The following is a 9,793-nucleotide window of genomic DNA, read 5'->3' on the forward strand; positions in this document are numbered from 1 at the left end:
ATGTTGAACTATTAATTGAGCAGTGTCACCCGGTTTTGAATTATATGCTTAAATAGCAGCGATGAGCTCCATTGCCAGAATTTTTAAAAAATATTTCATATATTACCAAATATGTTTTTGATAGAATACTATTAAAACCACATAATGCTTCAGTGATTATTCATTTAGTTACTATCAGCCTTCTACAAATAATATGCCTTTTTTTGAAGAAGACCAACATCTGACCTTTTGTTTCTCTGGAATAGTTCATTTTATATGCAATGATACTGCAAGGTGATGGGTACTAGGCAGATTGTCCCTGCCCTGAAGGGTAGTGTGAGAAAATAATTGCACAGAAACACCACAGTTTATTACAAGAATGTACTAAAATAATTGATAAAATACTTCCTATTTTTAAATAAAGAGACCAATTCAAAAGTAAGTGATGTAATCAAGTGGAAAACCACGTGATTGGACACCACCTTTAAGCAGAGCAGAAAATATTTTCCAGTGGTTGCACAAGAAATCATACACAATCAAATTGATGCATGTAATATTATTACCTGAAATTGAATAACCAATTTATCACAAGCCATACTGTCCCAATCCATTCCTAAATGGAACATGTCAATATGGTTTATAAACTTGCATGAACAATTTTAAAGAAGAGGAGACATTAATTCTCTTACTCATTTCATCCAGTATCAAAAACTTTTGTGCAGGGAGCATTTGCCTCATGTACTTTAGTTGTTTTATTTATTAGGTGCTAGATCTTTGGGGCAGGACTGTCTTGTGAAGCTGTATAAATCCCCTGGCTGAGTCAGAGCTACATCAGGCTCCGTTATTTAGTTGTATGCTTTGTGCCTCATCTGCCTCTTATTATATATATATATTAATGAAGTTAAAATGTAGAAGTAAAACACTGATTTCCTACAGAAGAGCATGCAAAGACTTTTACATTAATGACAGTCACTTGCTCATATCTCTGATGAGAATCGGAACCTGTGCAAAAAATGAGGCACCTGTCCAGACACATTTTGTCACTTGTATAACAATGTGCTCAGCAGCATGACTAAAAGCTGCATAGCTTTACAGCTCCAAGGCACCCTGTGTTTCTGTTAGGGTGTCAACAACAACAACAACAACAAAAGTTATTCATATTCCTACATTGCTTTCTATACTTATTAAAGTTTCTGCAAACTAGTTCAAAACTGGATAAAATTCATCCACTGTCCGGAGACAAAATCCAAGGGAGAAGAACTCGTGAGGAAGTTTAGAGGGACACATGACACAAAATGGATGGACTACTGCCTCTTCACTGTGTAAACAGCAGATTGCAGTACTGCTGTTCCTCAGGAACAAAAATTTTTTTCTCCAATCCCACACAAAATATATTTGTGTTTTTTGTTGTTGTTGTGGTGTGTTTTTTTTTTCTCATCCACATAACAAGCAGTAAAGAAGAACCTGTCTTCCTCCAGCTCTATCTGTATTACACATTCATTTCTCCTGCACAGCAAATATGCTCTTATTATTTATTATCTGTAGAAAAATAATATATAGAGGTCCCACCAAAGATCAGGACCCTGTTATGGTCGACACTGGAGACCTACATAGTAAGAGACAAGATACAGTGAAACTGTTGTAGATTAAATAGATATGAACAAACAGAGAAATAAATATAGTCAGGCTGATTAAGTAATTAATCCAAGAACATACAGGGAACCTGTGGTAGTCTAGAGACCTGGTCCCACCCCAATTCACTGTAGCAGGAGAGACCAGCTTTAAGATCTATGTCTGGTTAGCCCCAGGAACTTGTGTAGCCAGTGCTACTTGTGTAGCCCCAGTGCTACACCTGTTTGTGTCTGAAGGGCCCTCAGGAAGGAAAGCAATCTGGATCAGGCAGGCCACTGACGGATCTCCTCTTCCTAGAGCTTCTCAGCTGTGGGTAAAGAAAGAGAACAAAGAGAGATTGACACATTAAAGGCAGATATTAAGTGGACTGACATATCCTCTTCAAGACATCTTTGCCTACAGAGAAGAGGAGGATGACTGAGCTCCCAGGGCAGGTGCAGTAAAGATGAGCCAGGCACAACTAATAAATCCAGTGGATTTTGGATGCTGGCCCACTCTGAAGGGAGGGCAGATGGATTGAGTGACACATGACTAAAGCATGGAGCTACCCTAGCATCAATGAAGGAAGTTTATTCACCAACATCAGATATAAAAGTTTACTTCTGTTTTGTGTGATGCACTTTCACACAAATTCCTGCACTTCAGGTGTGTTTTCATTAGCCTGCTTTCCTTTTTTATTTATTTATTAGTCAGGTTTTGAAACTAGTTCTCCTTCAAGCATTGATTTACTGAGATGTAACCATTGCTTTGTTTGGCTGTGCTCAGACCATAATGTATATGCTTAGATATTTAAAGCTGGGCCTACAGAGTAAGGCAGTAAAACCAGGCTCTCCTGGGCACCCACCTCAGAAGTAGTAATTAGCAAAGTCCTTGCTTTGAGTGTTGGTGGAATTCCTTTTTCTAATAATTGTGGGATTTTCCAGAGTTTTATGACTATTCATTCCAACAAAGAATCTGAGTAAATACTTAATTTTTAAGAAAGTCCCTAATGTGCTTCATGAAACCATGGTGTTTATTCTTGTTCAAAATTTGTTGTAGGACCACTGAAAAACTCAGAGAGAACAATTTTATTCAATAGCTGTTTATTTTGCATTTTCTTTGCTAGGAAAAAAAAAAAAAAAAAGAGAGAGAGAGAGAGAGAGACTTTACTTCCACTTCTACATTTCTTTATGTAATTTCATTGAGTGATATAGTGGAGAAAAGAACATTCACTTGAATGTTTCTTCCCTAATATGTAAAAGATGAGGGACCCTAGGGGACAGGATTTTGTTTAAAAAATAAATAAAATAGCATATTTCCAGCAACAGCATCAACCAACAGAAATGTTTCCACATACAATCTACTGAATCCCCAAATATAATATTTCTCTTTGATTTGCTTCTCTATCTTGACTACAGTTAGCATAAGAATTATCTCAGCTCAGCAAAACTATTTACAGAGAATATATGTACAATTACATTGAATCCAGCTTAGAGGACACATTAGATTCTAGTAGGACACAGAAGAAGATATGCCTTCAGTTTTATTTTATTTTGATATAGGATGTTTAGTACCAAACCTGAAGTCGGCATACATTGTTCTTGATCCATTGACTACAAGGGAGAGGTGTTGAACCCCACAGTGATGTTTATCAAATAAAACTATTGTATACTGCCTCTGCATGCACACAGAAGCTTACATTGACATCAAAAAGATCTCTACAGGACTATTCAAGGAAAGTTTGGCCTCATTTTCTTCAGTTCACAGATCCTTGTTTTTATTATTTCATAGTTGAATGCTCAAATGAAAATTCTTACCTTTGTCATATAGTGCACATAATAAACTTGTTTCGGCACTGCATGACTTCAGCTGCATGCAGCCTGTGTTGATTAACAGGGCATAAAACTCAGTGATAACTTGTTTTATCTGTTTAAAAAACAGAATTAGAATGTAAAAAAATTTATGTCCAATTGTATTTGTGGGTTTAATGTATTAGTCAACAGATCTTGTGCTGAGCTTTATCATCTCTTTTTCATGCAGCATGGTTTTAAAATATCTTTTGACTGTCGTGAATGTTCATTTTGTTACAAATACTATGCAAAAAAATGACATATGATATGCTTTGTCTGAAGAACACGCTATTTCTGAGGGAAGCATTTCAGAAGTTCTATCATAAACCATTAGATCTACTAAATATGATAGCTACACAGTATCATTTTCAGGACAGTACAATTTATTTTAAAAATATTCCTTTTTAACATCACCCTCAGTATGTGTTCATCTGTCCCAGGTGAACCATAAAACCATCACATTATTCATATATATATTTGAACTCTCACAATTAATACAGAGGTATGCTAGATAACCACTTGTTTTTTTTTTGGTTTTTTTTTTCCCCAAAATATGAAGAGATTTAATCTCAAAATAAACGTGCAAGCAAAGAAAAAGAACAAAAGGTGCGCACAAGGACCAGGCACCATTACACCATTAAAAAAGGTGTGAAAATTGTTAAATAGTTTACAATTTCAGAGACTGAATTTATTATAATTATCAGAAGCAACATCAAGACAGTTCAATATATATATATATATTTTTTTTTTTTTTCCTGAGTATCTGACATATGGTAATGAGATAAGTGATAATGTGAACAATTTTCTAAATTCTCATTTTGGGCCATCTTCACAGAAAAAGTTACTTAATGGAAACCTCAGTACTACTTTCATTGTACTAAATCATTTGGACTCGTGAAAAGTGTGGTGTAATGACCACACAGACACCAGGGTTCTTTTAGGATCAGTAACTGCTGCTATTTTATTGATGACATAACTTCATTATCCATGTTGCATCCTTATCGGGGACAGGCTCCCTTTTCATACCATTCGCCCCACAGCAGTATTTTTCCCTAACCATTCAACAACTTTGCCCGGCAACAGCAAACACCCAGCAACCCCCATGCCCCAACGGCCGGAGAACAAGCAACCCGAGACGGCAAGGGGTCTCCTGAATCACCCTTCTTTGTTCCCTCTAAACTCTTTACATTCCTGATGGCCACATCGTTAAGAGTCTGATGTTATCACCAACCATGGGGCTTGCCGACCCCCATGGCCACACTCCCACAAAAAGTTTCAGAAATCTTTAAGTTTAGTCACCTTCTGAAGATACTTATATCTTTCACTCACTATGAAGAAAACCTGAACAACTAGTTCAACCTATATATAACCTTTACTGTGTTTTGGTTTTGTTTTTGTTTTCTCCCACAGAAATGTCTAGGACAAAGTGTTTTGCCACAAAATGTTATCAAACAAGCAAAATACACATCCAAAAAGAAATAGAAGTGTTTTCTGTTCCAATTGCTTGTAACTGGAAGCAAACTAAACCAAACCAACCAACCAAAAAAATCTAAATCAATAATGACTATGATATCTGGGAGCTTACTAAAGAGTACTATAACTGGCCTCTGTTGCATCTTCAAATTCCTTAGGAGATGACTGGTACTACTCAACGTGGTGGAAGGCTGGAATCTATAAAGGACAATAAAGTGACCACACATATACTATCAGAAGTATTTTCTCCATGGTTTCTCCATGCATTTTTTTTTCCTCTACTCAGCAATAAGTTGTACCACCCTGAAAAAAAAAAAAAAAAAAACAGAAAAAGAAAAAATTATATCATTTTTTTTCAGCTTTTGAACAATGCTACAAATACATATTATGTCTGCAGTCGTTGTAAGAATTTTCTTTTATTACCTTCTGATTAAGAAAAAAGTTAAATCAGGATTCATGTTAAAAATCACCTTTGTCATGTAAATATCACTTCTAAAGTAAAACTAGTGTAATGGCAACCAGAAAAAAAAAAAAAAAGTACAAATACAGATTTTAAGTTACTTATATTTAATTTTTTCAATTGTGCTTCAGCTCAAGCTCAGTTTTAATTTTCTAATGAAAAACTGCTAGAGAAAAGTATAATCATTGACAATTATTTGAACTGGCATGATTTCTACTAGATACACATGCATATTTATTTAGTGTAAGCTTTGGAAATGAATGATCTTTATGTTAATAAACAGTAATGATTCCTTCCAATCAGCTTTATCTTAATGTGGTTCTCTATTACTGGTGATGGGATTCATACCAGCTGACCTGTAATAAAAAGCAGTTACATTAGCCACCTCATCAAAGAACTCAGAACAGCACAGCACATTCTGAAATGAAAAACCTTTTGGGGGGAATTGGTATTACTTAGGCAATCCTATAAAATCTATTTATTACCAAACATGAAGAATAAAGAAGCAGGACAGCCACAGGAGGTGGCATAAAATTGTTCATTCAATAAGAGAATGGATTTGCTTTGTTGAAGTTTTCCAATGACATTTTTGTTGTTTTCTTAAGCTTTTAGCTCTTAGTTAGTTAGTTGGGTCTGTTCTTTTCTGTCAGCAGTGCTCCCCTTTGTCAAGTAAAGTACCAGATCAACATGATTTGTAAGGTTTCTAAAATGATGGCTGCATGACAGTTATGCACCTGTTTTCTCCAGTCTGTACTTTAGAGTTAATCTAAGGTGAAGTTCAACTCATTCTAGACTAAGCTACCCAAGCAGGAGGCTATTCCATGCCTAACCCTCGTGATCCTTGCTGGTGTGTCCTACTTTCTGAACACTGTGCGGAGACAGGAAAACAAGAGGGGAGAGTCAGTGAGATTTTAGTTGGAACTGACTGTGTCCTAATCTTTATTTCATGAGTTTGGGAGGTAAAAGAAGGAAATAATCGATCACTCCTTGGAGATCTGTCCTGGGTCAGAGTGGAGAGAAGATGAGGGGCAGAATTTCTTTAAAGTTCTTTCATATACTCATTTAAGATGACTTTTAGCACTTGAGCACATTCAGTTCTAAAAGCCCATCAGTAAATAATTAAAATATTGGTATAACCTATTGCTAGCCTGTTCAGATCAGTTGCATTCCAGCAATCATTAGAGGGGGCATTGGATCAAGCTAAAGAGAAACAAGTGAGCTTATAAAGCCAGACAGGACTCAGTCATAACTTGCCTTTTGCATACAAAAGCTATGGATCTCACAAAGTTTCTACCTGTTCTATACAGATGGTGAAGTACCCATGAACTAGTAGGGGAGAGGAAAGGACACAAACTGTAATTTTTAAATGTCAATGTAAAAATGGTGCCTTGACAATATATTCCCTGGAAAGTCTCCAGTGTTTTGTACACCAGCTGACAAAGAAGTGGAGAGACTGCGTGTTAAAATTTGGTTGCACAATTAGCGTGAGGAAGTGAGGGTAAGAGTTTTAGAAGCCTTTGAAATATATAGAACCTATACAAAAAGGATTAGGCTAAATCTAACAAGGCCAAAAGAGAAAACAATCTGAGCTGATTCATCCTTTAAGAGTAAAAATCTTCATCCATGAAAATGATATAATTCAATAAACTTTAGACAGGAAACATCAAAGAATAATCTCACCACATAAACATGTACCTAAAAATACTCAACCAGATCAAAGGAAGACGTGTTTCTATCACACTAGAAGTCTATAAATACTGAAATTCTGTAAAAGATGAATGAACTGAAGGGATTCATTTGAAGTAAGGATACGGACATAAAAAGCATGGAAAAAAACTTGGACTGAGAAATGGATCACTTGCATGCTTTTAGAAACAAGTACAAAATATATAGGACTGACAAAGTAGATCAGGCTGCTAAGGAAATGTTTCATACATTAAAGAAAGCTTAGAATGAAATATAGCAAATAAATTAACTTTAAAAATTAACAAAAATTATATGAACCAAAATTTCATGCTTAGATAAGAAGAAATATTATTGATATCACATTATATTATCACAAGTCAATGGAAGCAACTCAAAAATGCTAACATTAAGGAGACAAAAAGGAAAGAAAACAATAATTAGATACTTTAATTAACCCTTAGATTATCTGGGAAAATGAAACAATGAGTTTTGATAAAGAGTTTAAATACTGAGATAGCAAAATGACTACATTGCAGAAAAACAACAGGCAAATATATGGTCCAAAACAGAGCAGCTGAAGCTGCAGCAGCAGATTCTTCAAGATGTGTGCTCTCTCAGATTTCCCTCATTCAAATTCGCAGTATGATCAGAAAGTCCTTCCTCCTCTTCAGCTTTGTATAAGAGAAATTTCTGAGAAAAAGAAACAAACAAAAACAAAACAAGAAAAAAGTGTAAAATGAAATTAGAAGTAGCAATTAAAATAATAATAATACATATATACATATATATACATATATTAGTTAAAACACATGGACAACCTTGCTTAAAAGTAATATGCAATCAGCACATGGACAACCCTGCTTAAAAGTAATATGCAATCTCTGGAAAAAAAATAATAAAAAAAAAGTCAAACAACAACAAAAAAGAAAGATCACTATTAAGTAGCAGAGAAAAGAAGGCTTTTAGGCCATGAGAACAGCCATGGTGAGCCAGACCAAAGGTCAGCAAAGCCAGATGTCCCACTTCCATCAATGACTACAAGCAGATTTTGAAGGAAGATCAAAATGAGGAAGCATGCACATGGCAGTGAATACCTTCCAAAGGCCCCAGAGATTTACTACTTAAGAAGTTCTTGAAACAGAAACAGTATTTTGGTAGAATTAGGACCCTGGTATTTCAGTCTAACAGATATCAAAGGAATATTTTTGTCTATGAACTAGGCCAGCCACTTTTTCAATACATGCAAACCACAATAAGTATCCACAATATCCTGAGCAAAATCTTCCAAAGTGTAACCCATGGAAATCAATCTGACTCCTCCTTAACACCCAGGTGTGGCTCAGCTATACTGAGTGACCTGTCTTTCAGCTGTAAGGGAGTATAGTAAGTTAATGCCTCACAAGATAAGCAAAGTAAAAAATAAAAATAAAAAATAATAATAAAAAATAAGGTGACAGTTCAGGGATTCAAGAGAAAAATACTGACATGGATATGTATTAAGCCCTATGGAAAAAGCAAAGAATCGGCTGCTCAGCTGCACCAAAGACCAGCTCAGATGAGAGCACAACGGGGCTGACACTTCTCTGCCAGCATCCAACTGTTGGGCCAGATATTCCACGTGCATCTCACCAGGCCTGTAGGCATAAGAATGGTCATCTTTGCTCCCTGCTGGCTGCAGTAGCCGTTAAATAATTGCAGTGTGCTTGTGAGTGTTTCATTTACTGCTTGCAGTGTCTTTTTGTGTACAGTAAAAGATGCTCAAAGAAAAGTGACCTGGTGAGGAAGGGTTATCTACACATAATGGAGAGAAACACCTTCTTCTTTTTGCTTTGAACCTACCACCCGCTAACATTTGATATTTTCGTTCTTGCTTAGGAAGAGAAAATGAACCATCTGTCTCTTTTGATCTTTTCTGTTTCTCATATGATTGTATAGACTTCTGTCAAAGTCTTTCTCCATTTGTCACTTTTCAGACTCAGTAGTCCTGATCTATTTATGAATTCATTTGACTTCCATTCTATGTTTCTGATTATTCTTGGTGTCTTTCACTGAACCTCTTCCAGTTATGTCTTTCTTTCTATTTTTTATTTATTTTTTTTTTAAGATTTGGGGATAACGTGTATATATATACTGGTATGATTATGTTTTATGTTTTCTTTTCTACTCTTTGCTTAGTAATTCCTAACATTCAATTTGATTTTTGACTACTGCTGAGCACTGAGCTGACATTCTCATAGAGCTATTTATCATAATTCTAAGTAGTCATTCCTGAATGATAACAGTCAATACAGAGCACTCCATGAAAGAAGAAGGTATACTTTAAAAGTAGAGTTTGTATCCAGACAAGGAAAAAAGCAAAGAACAAAAGATCTGTCTTTTTAAACACAAAAGCAAAAAAGTATATTGAAAATGGAGCAGGTTTCTAAATGAGCAAAAGCCAACATTAATATATATATATGTGTGTATATATATATATATCAGAAGCAGTACATATGTGAGACTTTCTTTTAGGGAAAACAATCAAGGTGTAAAAAGAACTGAAAAAAATGTGGCCACAGCAGAAAAGCTGTCTGAATACTTTTCATCAGATTTTGTTATGGAAGTCAGAGGGAGCTTTTCCTGTGACAAATGAGTCATTGAAACAGACTGAAGTGTCGGTGGAAAAGTTTTTAGAATAACTTAATAAAATGAAGAGTAAAGTATCTGCAGGACCATATGGTATTCATTCAAGAGC

At 35.4% G+C, this 9,793-nt stretch overlaps 1 long non-coding RNA gene across 1 annotated transcript; it reads right to left on the reverse strand.

Moving 5' to 3' along the window:
* Positions 1–4,748: 4,748 nt before the first annotated feature.
* Positions 4,749–9,563, reverse strand: LOC308187694. Its single transcript, XR_013944869.1, has 3 exons — positions 8,154–9,563; positions 7,069–7,749; positions 4,749–5,216 (listed from the first exon to the last, which is right to left on the reverse strand). It is a non-coding gene; the product is annotated as an uncharacterized lncRNA (long non-coding RNA).
* Between the last annotated feature and the right edge of the window lie 230 nt (positions 9,564–9,793).

Source organism: Anser brachyrhynchus (genome assembly GCF_964034855.1).
Source record: "Anser brachyrhynchus genome assembly, chromosome: 1".
NCBI lineage: Eukaryota > Metazoa > Chordata > Aves > Anseriformes > Anatidae > Anser > Anser brachyrhynchus.